Genomic DNA, 26,907 nt, shown 5'->3' with positions numbered 1-26,907 from the left:
TAGTAAGGGAAATTATTCCTACAGAGAGGATTCCAGGACAGATGCACTGTGCAGAAGTTGGGGAAATTATTCTAGTGTTTATGAAATAAATTATACTAATTTCAAGCTAATTCAGATATAAGCAGAGATAGTACTTTTAGAACATTTTTAAAGAATAAAATATGTATTCAGAGTATAGAACTAGGGAACATAAACTGCAATAAGAAAACTTCTAGGATGTGAAGAATTAACATTGACATATGCTAATTGAATGTAATATTCTTTTAGATCACCATAACAGAGTCCTGTTTGTGATCTAACAAAATCTCACATTGATGTTCCTCATGATTATAGACACAGAGCTGATTCACCCCAAGATGTAGCTCCAGTCACAACAGGGACATAAAAAGGATAATACATCGTGATTATTTCAAGTATATCAACATATATACTTTAAAATTTGGCTATTAAATATCAATGCTAAATAATAATTTTATTAGTGTGATGAGGTATACAAATTATCTGACTATCATAAGTAGACTCAAAGACAGCACTCTTAAATTTTAATACATAATTATGTAGAAGCTGAAACATAAAGTACAAAAGACCTTCCTTAGTTTGACCAGAGGAAGCCAGTGAAAAACAAGCCATGACAATGACATACTTTCTTCCAAAATCAATGAAAGGCACGAGCCCTCCTCTGGCTGTTTTTAAATGATGCTTAGTGAAGGTCTGACCCTACGCAATAAGGCAAGTAAAAGGAAGAGAAAGCATGCAAGTAAGAAGCAGGAGCTGTAAAACTGCCAGCGTATATCACGTAGAAAATGTTCATAAATTTACATATGACATCTCAAGAAGTCCAAAAAATTCTGCTTGAGGTGAAAAAATTTTGTTGAACTTAGAAAGGTCTCAGGAGTCAAAAACAGCATAAAATATCAATTCTATCTCTGCACACTCAAAAATTATTAAGTAAAACTACAAATAATAGCGTTTATTTTTGTATCAAAACTATATACTTGGTAATAGGCTTAAAAAGTGCAAAATACTGAAAATCATTTTGTAAATGTATGAAAGATTTAAGAAGGCAAATAAATAATTAATCATAATTAATCATATTGTACAGTGAAGACTTTTATCTAGTTGATTTTTTTCAAAAAAATACATACATACATACATATATATACATACATATTTATATATATATATATAAAATACCAGGGGTGCTAACATTCTGAAGAATGGGTTTGGAATGAGTCGGTAGAAGGAATAGATTATCAGGACATAGACAAATGTGTACCGTCAACTGATTTGTAACAAAGACAACAAATGTCGCTTCCTGGCTTAAGTCAGACTCACAAGAAACAGTTACTGTTCTTCATTGATTATATTGAAACAAAGGAAATAATACCCACCCCATTCCATACAAAAAAATAGCCCCAAATTTTTAATAAAACTTTACATCAAAGTAGAAACTCTAAACCTTAAAAAATAAACAGAATATCTTAGAATGACAGTAATTATTCATTAGAATACAGTGTATGAGAAAAAGTGCCAATAACCTAAATTTAACAAACATGCAAATTCCTCAGTGAAAGCATTGTTCATGGTCCAGACACAGAGTGGAATCTTAATCTGCTGTACACAAATTAGAAGAAAAAATCAAACACAAACTGTATAAACAATTTTCACATCTCAATGAAAAGGAAACAAAGAAGGTAGATTTGGTGGAACAAGCCTGTAATACTTACTAACTACTTGGAAACCCCTGAGGCAGGAGCATCATGAGTTCAAGATGTACCTGAGCTGCAGAGAAAATTTATGTTCTGCCTGGCTAACTTCATGAGACCTTGTCTCAAAATTAAAAAAAAAAAGAAAATGACTAGGGTGTATGTTAGTGAGAGAGGCCTCGGGTTCAACTCCTAACAGCAAAATTTCATCAATGTGTAAATTGCTTAAACACATCCTTCATCAAAGAAGATATAAGAGAGTTCAATAAGCATTTGAAAATGTAATAATGCTATCAGTCAACAGGGAACTGTAAATTGAAGTAGGAGTTCTCTTTTCAGAGCTGCTACAACTATCAGATACCAAATGTTAACTATCATGTCCTAATACTTTTTCTATGCTAGTAAGGGTATAAAATATTATAGCATCTTTTAGAAATTTTCTAATTCTTTATGAACTTAAACACGAACCTTCACCATGGCTGAGCATTCTCAGACCTAGTTATAGACTTTTAAAAAATGAAAGCATCCACAGTCCTTGTCTTAGTTACTGTTCCGTTGCTGTGAAGAGACACCGTGACCAAGACAGCTAGTAAAGGGAAGCATTTACTTGAGTGCTGGCTTACAGTTTCAGAGGGTGAGTGTGATCATCAGGTCAGGAAGCATGGCGGCATGCATGGGGGAGGTGCTGAGAGGTCCGTACTGATCCACAGGCAGCAGGGAGAGAGAGAGAGAGAGACAGAGAGAGAGAGAGAGAGAGAGAGAGAGAAAGCGCAAAAGGGGAGGGAGAGAGTGGAGAGAGAGACTCAGCCTTGCATGGCTCTTTACAATCTCCAAAACCCCCTCCCTGTGGCACACCTCCTCCAACATGGCCACACCTGATCCTTCCCAAACAGTTCCATTAACTGGTGACTGAACATTCACATTTATGAGCCTATGGGGCCATTTTCATTCAAGCTATCGTAGCCTTATATAAAAATATAAAGCCTGAGTTTGGAGAGATGAACTGGCAGTTAAGAATCCTGACTGCTCTTCCAGAGACCCCTGGTTCAGTTCTAGCACTGATATGGAAGCACACACTGTCTAGACTCCAGTCCCAGTGGATCTGACACCCTCTTTTGACCTCCTCAGGCACTGCATGCATGCGGTGCACAGACATGCAAACAGAAGAAAATACCCACATAAAACCAAAGGGAAACTATAACTTCTTTTTTTTTTTTTTTTTTTTTGGTTTTTCGAGACAGGGTTTCTCTGTAGCTTTGGTGCCTATCCCGGAACTAGCTCTTGTAGACCAGGCTGGCCTCGAACTCAGAGATATAACTTCTTGAATAAGAATGTTGATAGTCACTTTTTAATCATAATAACCAAATACTGGACCAACCTAAGTGCTATTATTAAAAAATAGAAACAGAGATGAGGATGTGAAAAAAATTATGGTACGTTCATACAGTGGACTACTGCGTATGTGTGTAGTCTAGAAGGGACCACCAGAAGTAATGGAGATGCTTTTTATCATGGCTGCCCTAATGTTACTTGGGGTCATTCACTTGACAAGACTTATGAACTATGTGCTTAGGATAGTGTGTTTGACTGTGTGTCATTTATAGACCAGTTAAAATGTTGATCTGGCTTTGATATTCTTAACTCATTGGAGAAGTACTTACCAAACCTGGATTTTTCAGTATTCCTAAGCAATCAGCATTGCCCCGCCCACAGCCACTCTTACTTCCTTTGCTTGGGAATACAGACACACCACAATCTGCTCTTTACTTCACATTTTGTCTGCATTCTTAACCACTTCCCCATTCGTCCACTCAAAATGCTGCTATGCTTTTGGACTACTGTTTATTTTCATTTTTCATTTCCTCTAGCTGCTGAAATTTATTCTCTCCATTTTCTGTCCCTCGCCGCCCCCTGTATATTCCTACTGCTGGTTCTTAATTCACTCAAGAGTCTTTCCCTGATTATTCACAATATTGATGTAACATTTGTCTTCACGCCCCATTCACAATCTGGCTGATGGAAAAGTACTTCTAATTTATCCCAGGCTACTCTACAAATTCTCAACGTTGTTATGCTAGCATTTATATTAATCATGTTCTCCAACTACAAAAATAGTTCCCACTCTGGTCTCCAGCGTGTTTTCCTGTTATCCGTACTTCTTCACTATTCAGATGTAACGTTTGCACCATCTGACAATTTTGACACCCGTCTGTATCCTTCTTGAAGAGATTTGAAATTGTATATGAAGTTAATCTGGAAAATTGTCCTTTTTATGGTTATGTTAAATGATGCTAATAACCAAGTTTATCACTTTCTCACGTTTTTAAATTTGACTAAGCAGATATGTACTGAGCACTTAGGACTGTCCTGAGTGCTATGGATGTATTTGTAACCATTATGCATGTATTCTCAATTTTAAAAGAGCTTGAAGCCTACCACATTTGAAAGTTAACAAGTAGATATACTTCAGCATGTTAAACTCTGTCTCTGTCTGTCTGTCTCTCTCTGTCTGTCTGTCTGTCTCTCTCTCTCTCTCTCTCTCTGTGTGTGTGTGTGTGTTTTAGTATCCTTGTGTTCTTGTGTCAGTATAGTAAATTTTGACTACTGTGAGTTGCTTTGGGATATCATTTTTGGTTGGAATAAGGTTATATAGGTAGCTGGTAAAAATGTTAGTTTAATGTCCCAGTAGGCACTGAATCTTTCCCTCTTCTATGGAAAGAAAAACTTAGTTTGTTTGACATTTATCTAGAATGATTGGATTGGTGCTGGTGTCTGTAAGGATGGTTCTGGAAAAGCATAGTTTTCGAGTCAGCAGGCTGAGATGAGACGGTCTTTCCCTGTGTTGGTAGACAGCATCCTGGAACTGGGACCCAGATGGAACAAGAGTGCACAGCAAGGGCCGATTCTTGTTCTCTTCCTGGGACCTAGGATACCGTTTTCTTTCTGCATGTGGATCTTGGAGCCCCACATGCTATAGGAGCCATACCGTGGCCCCACAGTCTCTGACCACTGATCTGATGTTGCAAGTTACACCATCCCTGGTTGGTTCTAAGAACTGCAACTTGAACTGAGCCACACTAGGGCTTCCTCAATCATAAAACCTCTGTCACGATCTAATCTGCTCCCCTAATAATCTCCTTCTCAACTCTGAGTGTGTCTGTAGAGAAAGACGGAGATTCTGTTGGACTATCTCACCGGGGGACCTGGTCTCAAACAGTAAGGGCCCTCCAGAAAAACAGAGAAAAGAGCATATGGAGTGTGTGTGTGTGTGTGTGTGCGTGCGCGTGCGTGCATGCGTACACACGCACGTGTGTGCGTGCATGTGCACAAACACACGCCCCTGAGTTCACACATGTGCACAATGCATACAAGTAAAGACAAGGATTTATTGTGAAGCTTTAGCACATATGATCTGGAAGACTGGAACTCCGGGGAAGACTTAGTATTGTAGATTGAATTTGCAAACAAATGATGCCATCTTCATGGGATCCTCAGATGTTTTCTCTGTAGGGATGTCCATGTTACAGAATACAGGGTCCTTATTCATTATCTACTACCTACAACATTATTTTCATCTAAAAATACTTTCACAGTTTCTAGGGAGATGTTGGACCACATACCTGAGCACAGATGTCACAGAAATTTGGTTATGCCTTGGCTCATCCTCCTAGCTTCGTTTTCCTACAAAGCTTTAGTCAAGCAATCAAATGCCAAGGCCGTAGTCTTCTCTACTGAGGAAGCTGACTGCTGGCGTAGAAACTTCCCTCAGTTGCTTTCCAAAGGGACCTCTTCAGAAGATTGTTTACAACCTGGCAGCAATGTTAGCAGAGCAAGAGAATTGTCACTGCTCCATTTTCTTATATCCAGTTCTGAGGTAACCAAGAGGCCTAGTGATAGAGGAAGGTCATTGGTTAAATAATAAAGAAACTGCTTGGCCCTCATAGGTTAGAACATAGGTGGGTGTAGTAAACAGAACAGAATGCTGGGAGGAAGAGGAAGTGAGCTCAGACTCTATAGCTCTCCTCTCTGGGGCAGATGCAATGAAGCTCTGACCCAGGATGGACATAGGCTAGAATCTTCCTGGTAAGCGCACCTTGGGGTGCTACACACATTATTAGAAAGGGGCTAGTCCAGGTGCGAGAGTTAGCCGAGAAGAGGCTAGATATAATGGACCAAGCAGTGTTTAAAAGAATACAGTTTGTGTGTTGTTATTTCGGGGCATATGCTAGCCAGACGACCAGGAGCTGGGGCGGCAGGAACACAGCCTGCAGCTCCTACTACAAAATGGCGCCCGATGTGGTAGCAGCAATTTCTTGGGTCTGCTCTGCTTGTTAGAGGCAAGCAAGCACTCTCATCTAAGAGAGGCTTACTGACTCAGCTTTAGCTGGAATGCTTGCAGCTCTTTTAAGAGGTCCTGCCACGAAACACTTAAATGGTATTGATAAAAGCTGACTGCATGCTTGTTTGTTTTCAGCTGTAGCAGGAAAAAAGTTGTGTTGTTTTAAAATGCTGGCGTTCTGGTCTGTACTGCCAGGGAATACTCTGACTCTTTCAGACAGGCAGGCCGAGTGTGGTCTGTGAGCAGAATGCTGCAGCTTGCTTGCTGGCAGGGACCTTGAAACGTCACGGAGTTGTGGCGATAAAGATGGCTACAGCCGCCGGTACCTCTGCCATGAGGCTGGAAACCTAAGGAATGGGCTGGATCCAGCCATCAAAGCCATGGCTTTAGTCCTACTGATATTGCTTGGTAAATTAAAGACTCATGTGGTCAGAAAAAGAGAGAAACAGTAAAGAAAGATTCAAAGACAAAGAAAACCTTTAAATGATTTACAGTGTGTTTAAAAATATATGAAGGCTAAAAGTTAAAGTTCTTAAAAAGTGAAAAAGGAAGAAAGAGAGTAGTTGGGTGTGGTAGTACACACCTTTAATTCCAACATTTGGGAGGCAGAGGTAGATTCACCTCGGAGTTGAACTCTGTGACTTCCTGGTGTGGAATTCTGAGAATTCAAGGACAGTCTGGTCTACTGGCTGTGTTCCTGCCGCCCCAGCTCCTGGTCGCCTGGCTAGCTTATGCCCCGAAATAACAACTCACAAACTGTATTCTTTTAAACACTGCTTGGCCCATTATATCTAGCCTCTTCTCGGCTAACTCTCGCACCTGGACTAGCCCATTTCTAATAATGTGTGTAGCACCCCAAGGTGCGCTTACCAGGAAGATTCTAGCCTATGTCCATCCTGGGTCGGAGCTTCATCGCATCTGCCCCAGAGAGGAGAGCTATCAAGTCTGAGCTCACTTCCTCTTCCTCCCAGCATTCTGTTCTGTTTACTCCACCCACCTATGTTCTAACCTATGAGGGGCAAGCAGTTTCTTTATTATTTAACCAATGACCTTCCTCCATCAGCCTAGCCCACAGTTGCAATAGTGATGAGACACATAAGGATAGAGCCGTGCAAGCAATCAATGCTAGTTCCAGACTTGCTATGTGACCCACTTATAGCTTCCAGACAGACAGAAAAGGGAAGAGTCTTTTCCTAGTACAAACAAACAGTCTACACTCATGCTTGGTTTGGGGCAAGGACACAGAGCTAGAAGGTGTTGAAATATGGAGCGGCGGGCTGCATCCCCGGCACCCGACCGCCCACATGGCTAGCTTATGCCCCGAAATAATTACACGGAAACTGTATTCTTTTAAGTACTGCCTGGCCCATTAGTTCCAGCCTCTTATTGGCTAGCTCTTACATATTGATCTAACCCATTTCTAATATTCTATGTAGCACCACGAGCTGGCTTACCAAGAAAGATCTTAACCTGTGTCTGTCTGGAGTGAGAGAATCATGGCGACTCCTGACTCGGCTTCTTTCTCCCAGCATTCTGTTCTGTTTACTCCGCCTATCTAAATTCTACCCTATCAGAGGCCAATCAGTTTCTTTATTAATTAACCAATGAAAGCAACAGATAGAAACATGACCCTCCTCCAATAAGAAGGAACTGGAATTGCATGACTCAGGGAAAAGTCATCAGATTTTAATGGTCTGGAGCAGCGGGTCTCAACTTGGAAGTCACGACTCCTTTGAGGGCCACATATCAGATACTCTGCACATCAGACATTTATAGTATGATTCATAACAGTACAAAAACTACAGTTATGAAGTAGCAATGAAATAATTTTATGGTTGGGCGTCACCACAAGATGAGGAACTGCTTTTCAAGGGTCGTCATGGTAGGAAGGTTGAGAACCCCTGATCTGGAGTGAGTTAGCTGTCTTGATTGGAAACTCTAAAGTAATGACAAAGTAAAGGGCGGGCGTCTTACTCTTTCATTTACAGTCAATTTTGGATTGGCATCGGCATTAAACATTTAGTTAAATATTTAACATAAAAAAAGGCAATAGAGGAGATAATCAAAACTTGCTTATGAATGAGAAGTCCAAAGCCCCACCTCTAGCTTTGGAACCGTAAGTAGTACCTCCAGCCCGTCTGTAAAGTAAGACTATGAGAGAAATCATCAGGCTTTCAAATGTCTTAGTTTCCCTTACATCTGGTGAATCGCAGCCTCAGTCACCCGGCTCCGTGCTTGTTGCAATAGAGCGCATTGTATTCTGCTTCCCAGAGTACAAGAGCATGTGCTTTCTCTCTACAGTGACAACCACATTTTCTTGAACAATACCTATTAAAAATCACATTGAAGATCTGAGTCACAAGTCTTATGATTTAAATCTGAGCCTAAGTTTAAAAACGGCCTGTCTAGAGCCTGCCAGTTTCCATTAAGAACCACAGTGTCAGTTTGAATTACTGCTGAATTAAGCAGGACCCTGCAGGATATTGTGTCCCTTAGCAGAAGGCATGCACGTTCTCCTTGGCTCCATTCTGTTTCCGTGGTGGCAAAGAAAATGATGTCAGAATTCATGGACCTGCTTTCTTGTAAAGTCCCTAATTTTCCGGTAACATCTGACATATAGAACTTTATCATGTCTGGTTCATAGCATTCGTCATGACTGTTGTTTTCCTTACCGAACCTTTTTGGCTCCTCTTATCCCTGACAGAGGGAACCTCAAGCCCTCTGAGGACACCAAACATCATTATCCTGTCCAATAACAGTGCCCCGGCTTCAGTAAGTTCTCCCCTTACTATTTATGTGGAGATCTTGCTTAATGCTCAAAATGACCTTCCAGGAAGGGCTGTGTGGGAGAAACGACGTGGCAGAGTTTGAGCTCCATGGCCATTGTCACACAGCTAGTGTGTGATGAACAGGAACTCTCCAGAAAGTCGAATTCCACATCTCATTCTCATTAGTACCAACGTCTTACCGGTTGTGTTCCTCTATGAGATAGTAAGTTTTCAGGGGCAGAGGAAGGACAGTCGTACTGTTTCCATTTTTCTTGAAATTTTTAACTTCTTAATTGACTCATACATCTCCGGCGTGTAGCCGCTAAGCGAGTACGGTTGGGATTTTTGGTAAGCAGACATGCACATTACTTTGAATTTGAGTGCTCGATTGTGTCAGAATGGCAATAAAGAAAGAAAAAGGTGGTAAGCCACTGTCCTCTGTTTAAAGTGCATGCCCGTAACTTAGTTTCTCTGTTCCTTCCCTCCTGTTCTCTCTCAAGCTCCTCTTCTTTCTTGTAGAGCTGGACTCCCTCTGGGTCTCCCTAGTCTCTTTTCTTCCCCATGTACTCGCCATCAACTTTCCAGCCATTTCCTGCTGTCTGTTTATATGTGACTCAAGTTTCAATGCCAAATATAAAATTAAAAAATTTTAACAGTTACGTGTGATGATCTAGCTCCTAGATCATTTTCTAGCCTTTTTGCAGTACTTACCAAGTGCAGTGCAAATGAGGTAAAGGTTCCAAGACAGACAAAAGCCCATGGCATTGAAGACTTGGAAAGGTTCTGAAGTGTTCAATGGCTGGACCTGCCCTGAGATAGGACAGCTTCAGTGGGTATGAGGACAGCTTCAGTGGGTATGAGGACAGCTGGCAGTAGGCAGACTGTGAGGCCGTGCTGCTTCCAGAACCGTGCTGTTAATTGGCTGAAAATGAAAATAAACATCTAGAAAGATCCCTGTTACACTTTACCGGGCTCCATCAGTCATTCAGGTGGCCATATCCACGTGCCCAGTTCTCTCAGGGCATCCTCTGAGGACGGAGACTCAATTCCCAATGTCACACGAAGGGAACTGTGAGTGCTGTAGAGGGGCCCGCGGACGTGAGAAGTGCGTCTCGCCATCAGTGGCATAGCAGAGCACACACACCGCACTGTCACGCCAGGGAGCTGCCTGGTTTCCAAGGAACTCTCTTTGTTTTTTTAGGAAAGAGAGTTGGAGGGAAAAGCTGCCTTACTTAAGCCTGCTTTTCACAGGGCCAAACAGAATAAGACAATATTTGATGTAAACCTAAAGCAAATTAGGAAGCACAATTTCATAATTAATTTAGTAGTATTTGAACTTGCTATCTCTGGAGGTTATGTGTTTCTCATCAGTTGTGTTTATGAAACGGATCTCTCAATCTCCTAGGCTACACCATGAAATGAGAGGAAGAACCAGCCTGAAACCCCGTGGGTTTTAGTAGGAACAGAACTTCATCCTGAGCTCAGCAAGATGCCTGTCAGGTGTTCACCCCGGCAGTGCAGGGTGGCCGTCCCCCACCCCCGCCCTCCATATGAAGGCCCCGCCCAAACCGATGTCTGTAGATATCTGGGAAGCAAGTGATGCTGTTCTGGTGCTCAGAGCCCGCCCAAGGCCTCTTGGTCTGAGCTCAATGAGATGGGGGAGTGGAGAAGCAGGATTGTTTATAAAATACTCTTGACGTTTGCAGTTTCTGAATACAATGCTGAACGGTCCATGTCTCACCTCGCCATTTATGAGTCAAATGATTTGGATACAAAATTGATAGAAATTAATAACATTAAAAACATTAATTAGTGTTTCTATTACTGTGAAGAGACGCCATGACCATGGCTACTCTTATAAGGAAACATTTAACTGGGGCTCATTTACAGTTTGAGAACTTGAGTCCATTATCATCAGGGTGCGACTTGCTGGCGCAGACGCAGACATGGTGCTAGAGAAGGAGCTCAGAGTCTTACAATTCGACTTGTGGGCAGCGGAAAGTGGTCCGAGACACTGGGCGTGGCTTGAGCATGTAGGAGACTGCAAAGCCCCCACAGTAATACACCTCCTCCAACAAGGCCACGCCTACTCCGACAAAGCCACGCCTACTAGTGTCACTCGCTGTGAGTCTATAGGGACCAATGACATCCAAGCCACCACATGTACTTTCGAGCATGGAGACCTGGCGGGACTGGCAGATGGTACCGGTGCTGCAAACATTCCCTAACAGTGCACTTTCTTTGCTTCCAGAAACATCTGGCATGTCAGAGCCATACTGTCTTCTGTGGGACCTCCTTTGAACAGCTTCCATAAAACACTTTTATGAACACGTTGTTTCAATCAAGGCCTGGAAGGACAGATATCCATCTTCTTCTCTGCAGGCCGCTGTAAGGTTTGTGTCATTTATTTCCATTTTTATTACCAGCGATATTGTTAATTTTAAGGGATTTTTCTAAAAAAAAATGTCTTGGTAATCCTTTTCAGAAAGAACTCTGCAAGAAGATAACGCACAAGCTTTAAGGCTTTAACTTAACTACGAGATAGACATAAATAAAAGGAAACAGGCTGTGGGGCGTCTCATCCCCATCATCGCATGTTCTGTGTGGTGCCCGGAGACACTAGGGATAGCGCAGGTTCCACATTGGCCGTAAACAATCTTTATGTCTAGGTTTACAAACCCTAAACTGAATAGATTCCATTAGTCTATATTAGGTGTGACCATACATCAGATTTTGCTAGATAATTTCAATCAGCCAGTACTTATGGATAAAATGCACTTTGAAATATCAAACATCAAAACTGCATTTGTCTGGTATCAACTAGTGCGATCACCACGGCGCTTTTAAATGGAGACTCTCAGTGGACCAAGTGTCCTTATTTTGTCTACCAAGAGGTGCTCACCTTAGGTTTCTTGAATGATAAAGAAGGCTTGTGTAACTGTGTGTGTGTGTGTGTGTGTGTGTGTGTTAGCATTTTGCAAAGCAGTTCTTTTCCTCTCTCAAGGAGCAATCTTGCTGGCAGGGCACAGCTTCCATCTGGAAGTATGCTTGCCTCTGCAATAGCACCAAATAAAAGCCTTTTATTTTGAAGACGCTGTCTGACAAAGACTGAATTTGGTTCCTGTGTCTTTCATAGCTGGAACACGCAGCAGAATATATAGGGTAAGGCCTGGAACATGGAGTCGACAGAAACTAAATAAAGAACAAACAAGAAGACACACCCTACTGCCCAGCCTGACACATCTTTCCCCCAAAGGTGTTTATTCCATTTGGTGGGACTTTTATTCTGTCCCAGGTGGCAAATGTTTTCTCCCTAACAGACCTTTACTGTGTTTTAACTTTTTTATTTCTTTTATTCCGCTGAGAAATCAGAGCAAATTGTAAGCAATCCTGGACTAACTTCCGGTCTTTCATGTCGCCCTCCATGTGTAGTGTCTTGATTAGCTCGCCTTGTAGGGCCTGGCTGTGGCTATTTATTAGGAATTGGGGCTGATGGGAACTTGTGCCCCATCTCCCCTCTACCTCCAGGCTGTGTTGTGGTAGCTTGCTGGACCCTGATGACTGTATCCATAGAAACAGACACACTGGGAGGACTTGAGATCACCTGAGTGTACCTCCCTCATCTGCAAGCAGGATTCTACTTCACCTGTCTGATTTTAAGTTTTCATACCCAGAACTTGGTTTCCTTTTATGAAATTGATACTTAAAAAAATCATAATTTGAAATATATACCCCTTAACACAATTTTAAGTGCTTGGCTAACTTCTTTTTTTTAAAATATTTATTTATTTATTATGTATGCAATATTCCATCTGTGTGTATACCTGAAGGCCAGAAGAGGGCGCCAGACCTCTTTACAGATGGTTGTGAGCCACCATGTGGTTGCTGGGAATTGAACTCAGGACCTTTGGAAGAGCAGGCAATGCTCTTAACCACTGAGCCATCTCTCCAGCCCCCTTGGCTAACTTCTTATATGTTACAAATGTGTTCTTTGAGAATGGAGTAGTCTGTCTTCTTAACCTAAGTTCTGTACTTAGTGAAAAGCAGCTCTGCTCCAGCCCCCACCCTACTTCAATCTTCCGTGAGTGTGACCACTGCGGGTCCTGCTATGAACTGAACCATGATTGCTTGTCCTTCTGGGACGAGTTTGTTTCGCTTTGCAAATTTTCTTCCTTTGTAATATTCTTTTCTGGGCATTGCCACATTGTAAAATAATATTATTGTGTTTGTGCGTGTGCACGTGGTGGCGTGTGGATACCATACAAGGAACAGGGCAGAGGGCAGCTTTGTGGAGCTCATTCTCTCCTTTCATCTTTATGTGGGCGCAACGACTCAAATTTAACCCATAAAGCTTTACTGGCTAAGCCGTCTCACCAGCTCACCTTTTTTTTTCCTTTAAATTTATGTGTTGATAGTTCGTGAATCTACATGCTGATTATCATGAGTAATGTTCAATAAACCATGAAAATGTCTCTTCAAAGATCTTTTCTTTGGATATAAACTCAGAAGAAGTGTGAGAGCATATGATAATCCCATTTTTAATTTTTGGAGAAAAATTGCTGTGCTGTTTTTCCCAAGTGATGGTTAACGTTTGAACACATGCCAACATTGTTTAAGCAGTGTGGTATCTCCATGTCTTAGCACGCTCGCTCCTTTTTGATAGGTGTGAGGTGACAGATTTCTGTAGCTGTGACTCCATTCCCTGATGACTTAACACAAGTTGAACACTACATATCTGCTCAAGGGATATCTGTTCTAGCTCTTTCTCACCATTGTTTAGGTTTTTTTTAGCTAAATAATATTTTCTTTTGGCTCTTGAGTGTAAGGACCTCACATAGGTTTTATATATTAACTTCTGGATGAATGTACGGTGAGAACATACATATTGTTCCATCCTTTGCTTCCTCCCCTAAACAGAGACTTTTTACTTAGTAAGATTCCATGTGTCCTTTTTACCTTGGTCATCATTCTACTGTTGGTATGAAAATAATCATAGTCAATGTTGTGGGACTATTTGTGCGTGTCTTCTACTTGTATCTCTTTTGGGAGGTGGCCTTAGGTTTAGTCAGTTGAGGGTCGTTTTTAGTATATATTTATAAGATAAATAAACATCTCATTCTTTTCCAGTTTTCCTAATACATGGTGGTTGAGAGACTGCTCTTACCCTGTAGTCACCTGAACTCAAGCCATCAGAGTCCACTTCACTGGGTGCACATGGGACCATGTGTGACTCTCTGCTCTTTTCTCTTTTTTTTTTTTTTTTTTTTTTTTTTTGGTTTTTTGAGACAGGGTCTCTCTGTAGCTTTGGTGCCTGTCCCGGAACTAGCTCTTGTAGACCAGGCTGGCCTCGAACTCCCAGAGATCCACCTGCCTCTGCCTCCCGAGTGCTGGGATTAAAGGCATGCGCCACCACCGCCCGGCCTTGATTTGCTTGTCTGCTCTATATTGCATCATTTTCTTTTAATTTTCATGACTTTGTAGTCTATTTTCATGTGAAGAAGCATATTACAGGCCCAGACATGCAGTTCTGGCTTCTCAAAGTGATTTTGTTATTATTGTTCTTTAGAGTTCCATATGAGTTTCAGGATTATAATTCCTATTTCTGTAGCAAATTCGACTAGGGTTTTGAAGAGCTTGCATTGATTTTGTGAAGCACTTTGGTTAGTATAGACATTGGAGCAAAATTAAAGCTGTTAATCTATAAACGTGAAGTCCTCCATTTGTTTATGTAGTCCCTTGGGTTTTTCAGCAACATTTGGTAGTTTTCAGTATTCAAATATTTTGCAAGTCTGGTTAAACTTGTTCCCAAGTGTTTTCTAATTTTCTATTTTTATTGATTTATCTTGTTTACAGTTTCATGTTGTATATGATATATCCTGATTATTCTCTGCTGCCACCCTCTCAAACTGCCTTTATCTTTCCCAGTCTCTCTCCCAAGTTCCAAACTTTTTTTAAAAAGATTTATTAATTAATTAATTTATTTATTTTGTATACAGTGTTCTGCCTGAATGTGTCTTTGCAGGCCAGAAGATGGCACCAGATATCATTACAGATGGTTGTGTTCAATTCCCAGTAACCATGTGGTTGCTGGGAATTGAACTCAGGACCGCTAGAAGAGCAGTCAGTGCTTTTAACCTCTGAGCCATCTCTTCAGCCCCCAGTTCCTAACTTTTGGTTATGTTTTGTGAATCATTTCTTTTAAATGGGCAGTCTGTGTGCTCATTGAAATAGAAGTGTTCATTGGATCCTGATCAGATCACTGGTCAATCACAATGGTTTCCTTGCTCTCCAAATCTGTCAGCAGCAAACAAGTTAGCAGTGGGAAATAGGATCCCCTGAGTCCCTCATCCATTGATACCTGACTGGAGACATGCTCATTCTTGTGCAGACCCAGGGTAGGCACCCAGAGATGCTATGAGTTTATGATTGCATGGCTGTATCTTGACCATAACATGACATTTTGCAACCTTGCTGACCATCTGACTCTCCACTCCATCTTCTGAAATGTTCCCCGGGACTCAGAGGATATTGACCAAGTGTCTAGTGTAGGGCTGAGCTGTTGCATAATCTCGGCATCTTGAGCAGGGCAGCCATGAGTTTATGCATTCTCTCCCATTCCCTGGAGAGGCAATGCTTCTCTGATTACGGCTGAGAGCAGCAATTGTCTATAGGCATAAACATGCATCTTTAGCAGGCAGCTTGACATTGTGTCAATTTAGCTAAACCACCTGTTCCTAAGTATTTTATGTCTTATGGTAAATGAGATTGTTCTTGTAATTTCCTTTTTTGACTGTTAGTTGTTATTATGTAGAACAAACTATTTTGGTGTTCATTTTCTATCCTGAAACTGTTTACTTTATTAGTTCCGATGCTTTTATATGAGAGCCTAAGAGTTCCTTATAAGATGATGTCATTACCAAACAGGTGATTTTACTTCTTCCTTTCCCATAATGATGTTTTCAATTTCTTTTACTAGACTTTTAATGCTATGTTGGTAAAAATGTACCAAAATTTGCATCTTTTCCTTGTTACTAAATTTTAAAGGGAAACTTTTAGGTTTTCATAATTGAGTATGATGTCTGATTGGGCTTTTTATTCATGACTTGTTACGTCAGGGTAATTTCTTTCTATGCCTATATTGCTGAGCTGTTTTGTTTTAATCATAGAAAAGCATTAAATTTTGACAAGTATTTCCTTATATCTGCTGAGATGCTCCTCTGATTTTTATACCTTTTTTATTGTAAAATAGTGCGTCTTTTGGAATGGCTTTTGGGTATTGAGCCATTCTTGCAACCCAGGAGTAAATTCCACTGTCTTGGTCTATAATCTTGATTCTGTGCTGATGAATTTTGGGTAAGGATTTTCTTCATCTCTGCTCATCAGAGATCATAGGGTATTTTCATCTGGCTTTGTCAACAGCCTTGGCCTTATGTAAGAGGTTTTGTAGCAATTTCTTCCATTTCTTAAAGAGTTTGAAAAAGATTGTTGGTTTTTCTTAAGTATTTGATGGTTTTCCAGTAAAGCTGCCTAAAGCCTTCCTTTGTTGGAAGGCAGCTGGTTGTTGTTAGCATAGTTAACTTAGTAGGCACTTTCAGGTCTGCGCAGGCTTTCCTGTTCCTCCAGAGTAACCACTGGCAGGTTGTCGTCTAGTTGCCGTTTAGGTTATAATCTGCTCCACTCAGACTACCCAGCTGCTTGGTATCTGGTTGTTCATTTTAGCCCAACAATATTTTTTTCATTTCTGATGTAGCATGGACTTTCCAATGCCCCCTTCTTTGCTTTTTTTTTTATTTATTTGAATTTTTCTTAAGAAAAATTCATGTGATGCTCAAGGATTTCTTCTTCTAGATAAAAAGTTCCTCCATACCATTACACCTGCATTTTTCAAATCACCCTTTTCCCCCTTCTTTTGGAGAGGAAAGCCCGTTTTATGTTGTTTCAATAAAGTATTTTTCTGAAAAATTGTATAACTCAAATTTTGGGCATCTTCATATCTTCATTGTTTCTGTTTTGGTGTCTCTCAGGTTCCAGCATTTCATTTAACTTTAAGAGCACAAAGAAATGGAAGGATCATTAAATGTTACCTACTGATGTTTCTCATCACTAGATTGGGTGGGGCCATTCTTTGTGGCATAAGATTGAATCATACATTTTAGAATTTTTCAGATCTCTTGATTTCCCAAACCAAATGCCAACAGCTCCTGATAATTTCAGCTGTTGAGATGTATTCAGATCTCCCCTCCCAGTGCTGAGGAGGTCTGCTGGTGCCTGCACGCCTCGCTGGACACTGATGATGTAGTTGGTGAACTGGGCACAGGGTGCAGCTAGGCCCTTTTCTGCTTTATCATACTTCTCAAATCCCTGGTTTTCCCAGCCATCTAAGGCACATCTGCTGACTCTGTATATGCTCTGTTGTAGGACTGGTGCTTGTAGTTTGGTATTTAAAGGAGATCATGTTTGTTTGATTCAAAAACAGGATTAAGAGGAAGGTCATATTAGAATGTAGTTCTGGAAAATAACAGGGAAAGGCCATCTCTGGGGGAGCAGAGAAGCAGTTGGCCCTGGCCCTCAGGAGAAGCGTTTGTACAGATACCACAATGGTAGCTGGCCGGTTACTAAAATCAGGAAAGGAGGAAACAGAAAAAACCTGACATCTGAGGAAAATGTAAAAATGAAGGAATCTTGTCTGCATGCACCTTAGTTTCAGTTTCCACCCAGGCCGCAGGCTTCCTCAAAACACTAGGGATCAGTCTGTGGGGAGCTGGCTGGCGGAGGCTGGGTTCTGAGTGACCCTCTCCAAATTTCCTTGCCTGCCTGCTGATTCCACCCTCCTCCTCTTCCTCTTCTTGCTAGCTCATCTCCCATTCCTTATGCCTTCTGAGTGTGGAGAAATGGTTTGACCAGTTCTGTTCTGTTCCTTCCCATTCTGCCAGAAGCTGGAGCCAAGTTTAAATTATAATTAAAAAGAAAGGACAAAGAAACATTTAATCGTCATGAATTTGCTCCCCCCCCCCCCCGCCTTCAAAACTTGGGTAAGGCTCCATATCCTTGTGACTTACAATAATAATAGGTGTAGGACCTCTCCAGGGAAAAGTAAATTATTGTTCCTTTCTGTTGTTTTGGAGTTTTATGTAAAAAAAGGAAAAAAGAAATCACAGAATTCTCTACTCCAGAGGTTACTTAATAGTCTCTAATGGAAAGAAGTCATGCTTTAAGGAAAGAGTTCCACTTAGAAGCATCTCACTTCTTACAGTGGGATTACTCCGCATCTTCCTTCGCTTCCACAAGAAGACACAAAAAGCCTGGAGATGAGCCCAAGACTGCTAGCAGACTAAGTCTTTGCTTCCTAATAAAATGAGAAGTTCTGTGTGATAAGATTTCTCATCTGTAAAAGGCCACATTTATGAAGAAGGAAAAATAGCAACAAAGGATTTCCATTATCATGCATTAGTTATTTATGGCTCCATGCCTTAGCTCCTGGGTGGGGGTTTTAAAAACAATGTTTTCTTGTCCCGTTCTCTTTTGTACATAGGACACGAAGTTATATTTGACTTCACGGAGTTTCTCATTTCCTGAAATAGACTGCCAGCTCTATAAACATTGGAGAATAAATATTAGTTTTATGAGAACACGTTTCTCTACTAGTTGAAAAATAGCATGTAATAAAAAATACAAGGATGTAATATTGAAAATTATAGATCAATATGGCTTCTTACTGTGGATGTATATCTACTCCTTACCCGTGGAGTCTGCGTTTTCGGGAAAATGCATGTTGTGTAGTCTCACTTGTGTCTGTGATGAATATCCACCCTTCATATGCAACAGTATATCTCAAGTGACTGTGCCTTGCTAGTGAAATGTTTGGCCTTATTTTCCATTATGATATTGAGTATGCTGTGGTCCATCGCTCTTAATGCTAGGAATTTTGCACAATTCAAAGTCAGTAAAATGCTTGTAGATTCCTTCTCTGGCAAAACATGTCCCCTGCCCCAGAAAAAGAAGTTAGCAAGCCTACTGACAGTTTTGAAAGAAAAGGGAGTTTTTGTGAGGAATGTTTTAAAAAGTCGGCTGTGACCTTGCACAGCTAGTCAACACTTCTAATGTGTGCCAACTGGAGTCCAAAGTCCAAACCCTAATTATATGGTTAGTGCAGCAATGCAATGGAAGCACATCAGCCATCAACCGTGGCTCCAAACCCTTCCAGTCGTACCTCAAAAGAAGGCATTGCATACCCACATGAAGAGGGTATGCAATGAAACATGCTTTTAGAGAGAAAATGCAGCCTAAGTGTGTACCAGTATTTCCCTTCCATCTGAGAGTGGCCATGATGGTCTTTGGATGAAACATACATGGCCATTGACTTCGGACATCACTTACAGCCTCCCTTCTGCCTTGAGTCTGCATTGTCCCATGCTCTGAAGACCTTCCGGAAGTGATCAGCCTTGTATGCTTTAGCTCAGAGACAAGACAAGTAGGCCTAATAGGAATGTCTCTTTCTAATTAATCATCTGTCTTGCTGCACTTTTCTCCAGATAATTCCACAAGCATACGGACTGTTATCATGAAGTAACTTAAGCCCAAGTGAAGGCATAAAGCCCACACACCCACCCCATCCTTTACAGTGTCTATATCACAGCTCTGATTTTTAAAGTTCAAAAGAAAATTGCCCTCCTTCCTATTCTTCCTTGCCCTGACATAAGGTTTCTCACTGACGTGTATGTAACTGTCATTAAAGATGTTTGTGCCCACATGTTCCATTATATGGAGGAACATGTGGTACTGATTTTCATTTTACAGAGATGGGATCCTGCTGAGCATCCCTTGGCAGCTTGCTTCCCTCTGAACCCTGTTTTTGAGCATCATCTACATTATTAGCCAGTTCTCCACATAAAAAGTACCCCATGTCCAACCTCACAGAGCAGTATTTATCTTTCTTTTGTATTTTGTGGATGGTCACCTGCCTGTTCCCATCTCTTCTTGACAGTCAGTGTACAAATGGTCCTGGAACTTGCTTTGTAGACCAGGCTGGCCTCGAACAGGCAGAGAGCCCCCTGCCTCTGCCTCCCAAGTGCTAGGGTTAAAGGTGTGCACCTCCACCCCCAGCTTTGTCTGTCTTTACTAACCGCAGAGTTTTTGTTTTATATTGCTGTTTGTACTACATGTACCAGTCTTCTTCTTTCCTTAATTTTTTTAATGAGCAGTTCTGAAGATGGCTCACCAGATCCGTCTCAGTGCAGTCTAGTCGTGTCAGAAGGTGAGCAACACCAGCAATGTCAGGACGAGGACATGGGCAAATTACAGAGAGTAGCAGAGAGGACAGTTTCCAGTCTCGCACGTCTGACATCCGGGCGGCATCCACAGGGGATGCTTTTGGAGTCACATTTGCGGATTTGTTCACACTCTGTTATCTCAGAGGTCAGCTCGTAGAGAGTCCTTTTCCATTAGACCAAGAACATTTTTTTTCTTTTTGTCCTTGGATTTCTAATAACATTAGAAAAAGATGTACATGATTCATAAAAACTTCAGTACCTTGTTAAATATTTCAGACCAATCTCATCGTAAACGTTTTAGTGTCTGGTTCCTTCACAAAATGAGAGCTATTAAATTCTCAGGTGAGGGTTGGAGGTGTGGCTTAGCTGCAGAGAGCACCTGCTGATTTTGCAGAAGACCAGAGTTCATTTCCACCACCCTTTGTCCATAACTCCACTCCAGGGCATCCATCGCCCTCTTCTGGCCTCCAGGGGCAACTATACTCAGTTATACGCACTTATCTCACACAGACACACAGGCATACATAATGACTAAGAATAAAATGAAAATGGACGTGGTAGCCTACACTGTCGATGCATGCACTCAAGAGTCAGAAGCAGGCTGTTATCTAGGAGTCTGTGGACAGCTAGGTCTCCATATAGAATGCCAGGCCAGTCAGGGGGACATAGTGAGACCCTGTCTAAAATTGGAAAATAAAACACCTACATCTGTAATTTTTTTCTTGAGTGATAAATATTGATGGATTTGGGGATATTTTTATGAAGAATTTTGCCTAGCATCTGATAAATTGTGTTTAAGTGGTCAAATAAACGAATGAATTAGTCTTTGTAGATGGGACATGATCATTTGTTTTAGTGGTATTTCTGAAATCTTATTAAACATCTTTTATCTTTTAAAGCAGTGAACTTTAATGTTTGAACCTTTGTGGTTCAAAACAAGTCTAACAAGTAAATTATCTGAGTTTACCAAGAAATTCAGTTTCCAGGAGATCAAAATTAAAGTGTGGGTTTCCTAGTTTATTGAAGCTCCGAAGAAGGATCCTCCAACATTAAAAGTTTACAACGCATATACCTTAAGATTCTAGGCTATTTCCAAGTCCTGTTTTGTTTTGCTGCTCTAAGAAAGTACATTTTGGGAATCGATTGTATCTGTGTACAACAACATGCATTGAGCCAATCTCTACCACTGAAACAAAGCAAAACAAAAGCCCAACAACTTTAAAAACTGAGGAGTAGTTTGGAGAAGATGCTTCCTTTGCAAAAGTTCTTGGGCACAAGCAGGGGGATCTGTGTTCTGAACCCAAAATGTAGGTAAAAATTCAGGCAAAGAAGTACATAGTTTTACTCCAAGAGCTAGAGAGGCAGAGACAGGAAGGTCATTGGAACAACCAAGTCAGACAACATAGCCAAACTGGTGAGTTCTGGGTTTAATGAGAGCCCCTGTCTCAAAGTTGAAAAGAACGGAGGAAGACTGCAGACACTTGACCTCATGCTTGGCTTAGACATACACACGCGCGTGCACACACACACATTTGCACAACTTTCACTTGAATGCTTATGTGCAACCCACATGTGCACACACACACTCACATACACGCATGCACATGCGAGCACACACACACAAATTTTAAGAAAGAATAGTCTTTCCTTGTCCAGTTGCTGAGTTTTAAATTGTTCCTTTTTGTGTGCTGTAGATCATGAGAGCGTAAATGACCTTACCACTTTCCAAATGCAGTTTGCTATCTAAAATGAGCAAGGATCAAGCACCACCTCTGGTCACCCTTGGCAGTGCTCTGGTCATTACTGAAAGTCAAGTTTAGAGAGCTCTCATTTCTACGCACCCCCCCCCCCTTAATCTCTATTTTGTTGTACTTGATGGAATTCTGCTAAGCTAAGATTTGTGCCAAGTTTAATTTTCACTAGACTTTTGTAGTTGAGCATAAGTCCTCAGAAAATAGAGTTTTTGTCGGAAATTCTGACATTCCCTCCCTATTGCTGCTCTGCTGCCTGCCTGTCACCGCACTGCCTAGCCTGGTGCGGATATGTGCCATCAGCAGGGAACTGCTTTCCAGCCTCGGCTCCTGACTTTAAGTAGGGCTTTTCTATGGTAGTATGGTATTTATAGGGTAACATAACTCCTGCTCTTCTCTTCCAGTCAGTTTATCACATCTATCGACACTAGCATCATTGGGTTCATGTTCAAGACGCTCGTTAATATATGTGGTGTGTACTCAACAGATTGTAAATTCTGTTTCTGATCACTTTAGAAGACCAATCTGTTCAGCATCTGCATTGCCATTCAGCTCAAGTCACCGCCGGACCTGCAGGCTTCCATGCTTTCCTGTCCACTCTCTCCGGGGGCCTGCATAGAGTGACGGACATTTATTCATTTTTCACTTATCTGCTAATTTCATACATGTATACAGTGAAATATGGTCACACCCACCCCACATTTCCCTCTTCCAACCTCTCCCAGCTCCCCCACCGTGTCCCCCTCATCATCCTCTCCTCCTCTTTTTCTTTATACAGTAACCCAGAGTCTAATTAGTGCTACACGTCTTCTGAGCATGGGCAGCCTACCAGTGGCTTCTGGGAGAGAAGGCTGATTCTCTCTTCCCCATCAGTAGCTGGATGGTTACGCCAGCTCCTCCCCATCCATGCTGGGGATCAGGTTTCAGAACTGAGGAAACAGGACTTGTTGTGATCCTACTACTTTGATTTTTTTTAAATTTCAGAGCCCAGGTTAATTTTTATAAGTAGCAATTACTACCAAGTAGTTTAGTGGGAGAAAGGCTGGTCATGACGTTGAAGTATGAATTTTTCAGCCAAAGCTTGAGAAATTATCCATCACAATCTGTAATGGCACAGAAAAGAATAGAAAATGTAAATGTAGGTCTTTGTTCAGATAGGCAAATCATCATCTTTGTTTTGAATATGTTGGAACCCGACTTTGAAGTGTTTTCTATGGAAACACCATGCAAAATTTAAAGATAATGCATCATCCCCCAAAATGTTGACCAGACAAAATTAGATAAAGAGATCGAAGCAGAAAAGAGAGCAGGTGTCAGGAACTGGGACGACAAACTATTCATTTCATGCGTTCTCTTAGTGCCTGCACCTAGGGTTGCTGGGTCTCAGGGTGGTTTGGCAAGAGAGAACTCACAACTGGAAAAGCTCCTGATTGGTGAGCACAGGCATGTTTCTGGAATCAAGGATGCTCGTTGTCAAGGGCAGTGGTTCTCTGGATAACCGCTGTAACCTAAGCTTGCCGCTGCTGGAATCCTTCACTGCAGCACCAAATGCCTCATCCTCCTCATGAATCTTTAATTCCCCTTCAATATTTTGACTCTAAGATGATCCACTCTGAGAAGAACTATGGAAGGTTGGACCTGGGCCAGCATGAGGAGATTATGTTCATTTATCCAACAGTGAATTTACCTAAAGTCAATTGTAAACTTCATTTGGATATAGGTCTCCTAATGAACTTCTTTTAAAAATGAAGTACTGTTTACATTGAAGGGGTGCTTTGAGACTATAGGTGTATTGTTGGTGTGACTCAGAAAATGAGTGTTTTCATTTACATGTAACATTTTATTTCCTCTTAACAGCAAGACGTTAGTCTGGAAGAATAATAAGGCATTGATGTACAAGGTACCTGACTTTTGATTGTGTCTCCATTAGAGATAGAGATTATAGAGTTCAGGTATTTGTGCTCCTCTTGCCTGAGAGATGAGGGAGGAAAAGATAAAGGGCAATTGCCCACCAGCTCTCTCTTTCCCTTAGTCCCAGGTTTTGGCACACAGCCAGTGTTTCCACAATTTAATTTTGTCTCCTAAATGTACAGAGTTGGCTCAGTGAGTACTAGTGGCTGGAGCTAAGAAAGAGAGCTCCCTTTTAAATAACAGAAGAAATGAATTTTTATGGAAAAGACATTTTTCAGATTCTTTCCCAAAATATGAATGACACTTTGATAAGTACTACAAGTGACAAATTTCCAGATAATGTTTAAATGACCGTTTCCATTTATTTGGAATTTTACACACACACACACACACACACACACACACACACACACACTTTACTGAACAGTGAAGTTATAGTTAGAAATTCCATCCTAGAGCTGGAGATGGTCAGTCCAGAGGCAGAGGTGGGTGGATGTCTGTGAGTCCTGGATGGCACAGTGCAACCCTGTCTCAAAAGAGAGAGAGAGAGAGAGAGAGAGAGAGAGAGAGAGAGAGAGAGAGAGAGAGAGAGAAATCTGTCTCTGAAGTTTAGCAGTCTGTGTGACTGTGTGTCTGCTTAGAAGGCTGAACTAAGAAGATGAAATTTTGATTCATGGAAAGGAATTTTATGCCTTTAAATTTTTTGGAGTGAAAAATCTATTAGTTAAAACTTTTTTGTTGTTGTTGTTTTTTGGGTTTTTTTAGTTAAAACTTTTGAGAGTTCTCACAAGCACCTCTCCTTGACAGCTTACATGGCCACAGTCCTGAGAGGAACAGGGCTTTCAAAACTCCAGCTCGATTTTCTCATCAGAAATACTCACTTGCAAGTAAAGGCTACATGTTGAGAAAATACACTTGCAAGCAAAATACCATTCAAAAACAGCAATGTGTATAAACTCCTTAGCAAATACAGTTTACCTGTTTCCACCCGTGCTTGTCTGAGCACAGCGTCCCAGCCCACGCAGACGCTCTTGGGGCTGTCATCCTCAGTGAGAGCTCACTGCTGCTTCTTTGGGCGAATGTCAATGCTACCTTTCTATATGAAAGGGAGGTATAAGGCACAAGTGCATTAACCTTTTATTTTTCTACACATGTACTTTTCTTTTTTTCAAAATTACCTCACACAGCTTCATTTTGCTGAGGTCCTGGAAGGCATGTGTAGAAGCTGGCGCATAGCAACTCACAACAAACATTTGTATGGTTGCTGAACAAATAAATAAAATCATTAATTAAAGGTGGTCACGAAAGGTGACTTTGCCAAAAACCTCTAACTTCCATGGGCTGGATACCAGATGGGAAGGGTTCCCCTTTCATGTTCTGTCTGCAAAACCCTGTTCTATTTTTTGCTGTGGCTTTTGGCAGGCTCTATTTTCTCGGCCCTGCATGTTCCTTGCCGTGTGTGAGCATATTTTCCTGGAACAAAAATGAAGGAAATACTGTTTCCAAAAATATGCTTTATGAGTTTTTAAAACTGCAACCCTCCTTTCTACTAGTTCGTTCGCAGAGAGGCCTAAGAGATGATAGTCACAGACCCAAACAAACAAACAATCAAACAAAAAACAAAACAAAACAAAAAGGGGGAAAAAATGGCCAATCTGATTTCATTCATACAACGAATCCAACAATTCTTTACACAAAAGGTTAACTTCTGTTTCTGAGAAATTATATTTTTGTGGGTTTATGGCCACAGGCACACTGTTCTTACTAAAAATAATAGCTGTGTTTTCTTATTGCTTATTCATACCAGGAAGTTCTCTTTGCTCATATTAATGGCTATAACTTCATGGTAGGTGTTATTTATTACTTAGAGTTTATAATGAGAAAATTTAATCATTGACCTTTTAAGAAGCATGACTAGTAATGAGTTAATTGGGGGCCTTGTGCTCCTTTCCAGGCCCCCTCTCTCTTCCCTCCCTCCCTCTTTCCCGCCACCCATCTTGCCAGTTTCCTCCCCTTTTTTTTTCTCTTTCTCTTACTTTCCTCATTCTCTTTTTTATCGCAAAAGATCACACTTTGGAGATAGGTTATTTTATTTTCTGATATGGTATTATGAGAAAATGTTAATCACACGAAGGTGGGAAGACATTTGCAGTGGCAGTTAGATATTACCAGGATATGTCACTGCAGCCTTCCCATTCACACATCCATGAATTCACCTTATCTGTGGGCATATCGCAAACTGAGTTGTAGTCCTCACTGCATTTCTATAATATCATCTGATATATGTATCAGGACTAGAATTCAGATTTAGCATATAATAAAAATACAAAACTTACAAGCCTATGTCACCAACATCTATATAGCAGCCTAAAACATGCACTGTGGCACTTCCCTTCCCAACCCCAAGAGCAAACAGTACTTTTTCCAGAACATCGTCTACATGGAAATCACATGATTATATGTGATTATATGTGATTCTGCGTTTGGTTCCTTTATTATGTGCTTCTAGATTTGCTTGTCATTCTTTCCTATCCATTGCTGCTTCTATTTTTCTATACCTTGCCTGTCCGTCTCTTACTAATCGATGCCTGTACTCTTTAACAAGTGTGACTGAGCTTCCGAGAGCATTCTTGTACAAGTCCTTTCCTTGGCATGAACCTTCATCTTTGTTCGGGCACCCTCTACAAGTACAGCTCTACGCAGGTGCAGACTTGGCATTAGGAGATTGTTTACATTCCCATCATCAATCCATGGTCCTTTTAGTTATCCACATCCCCAGTAGCACTTGGCCCTGTCAGTCTTTTTTCATCCTAGCCATTCTGGAAGCTTCGCAGCTGTACTACACCACTGGCTGAAGTGCATTTTCCTTGACCAGTGTGCTGAAATCATTTTCATGTGGTTACCGTTCATTCATAAATCTTCCTCTGTACAGTGCACATTAACGTAGTTTTCTCATTTTTATACTGGGTTATTTGTATTCTGTGTTTGAGGTAAAGTATTCTTCATATATATGATATTAGTATTCACCAGATATGTGTTTTGCTAGAGTGGTCTTGCAGACTGACTTTGCTACTGAGTCTCCCAACAATGCCTTTTGTTACATAAGCACGGGTTTTCAGTTTTGAGATATATTTCTCAAGATTTTTTCCTTTCTTACTTTTC

At 41.1% G+C, this 26,907-nt stretch overlaps 1 protein-coding gene across 2 annotated transcripts in view; it reads left to right on the top strand.

Annotated features, from left to right (window-relative positions):
* The window catches only part of Enox1 (ecto-NOX disulfide-thiol exchanger 1), a 561,234-nt gene that overhangs the window by 287,635 nt on the left and 246,692 nt on the right, over positions 1 to 26,907 (top strand). For both annotated transcript variants that reach the window (XM_057786570.1, XM_057786569.1), the window contains exon 4: positions 11,065 to 11,206. The gene's annotated coding sequence lies outside the window, so the exon portion shown is untranslated. The remainder of the gene's footprint in view (positions 1 to 11,064; positions 11,207 to 26,907) is intronic.

Source organism: Chionomys nivalis, chromosome 12 (assembly GCF_950005125.1).
Source record: "Chionomys nivalis chromosome 12, mChiNiv1.1, whole genome shotgun sequence".
Classification (NCBI taxonomy): domain Eukaryota; kingdom Metazoa; phylum Chordata; class Mammalia; order Rodentia; family Cricetidae; genus Chionomys; species Chionomys nivalis.
Note: the sequence above shows the minus strand (reverse complement) of the source record. Positions and strands in the feature narration are given on the sequence as shown.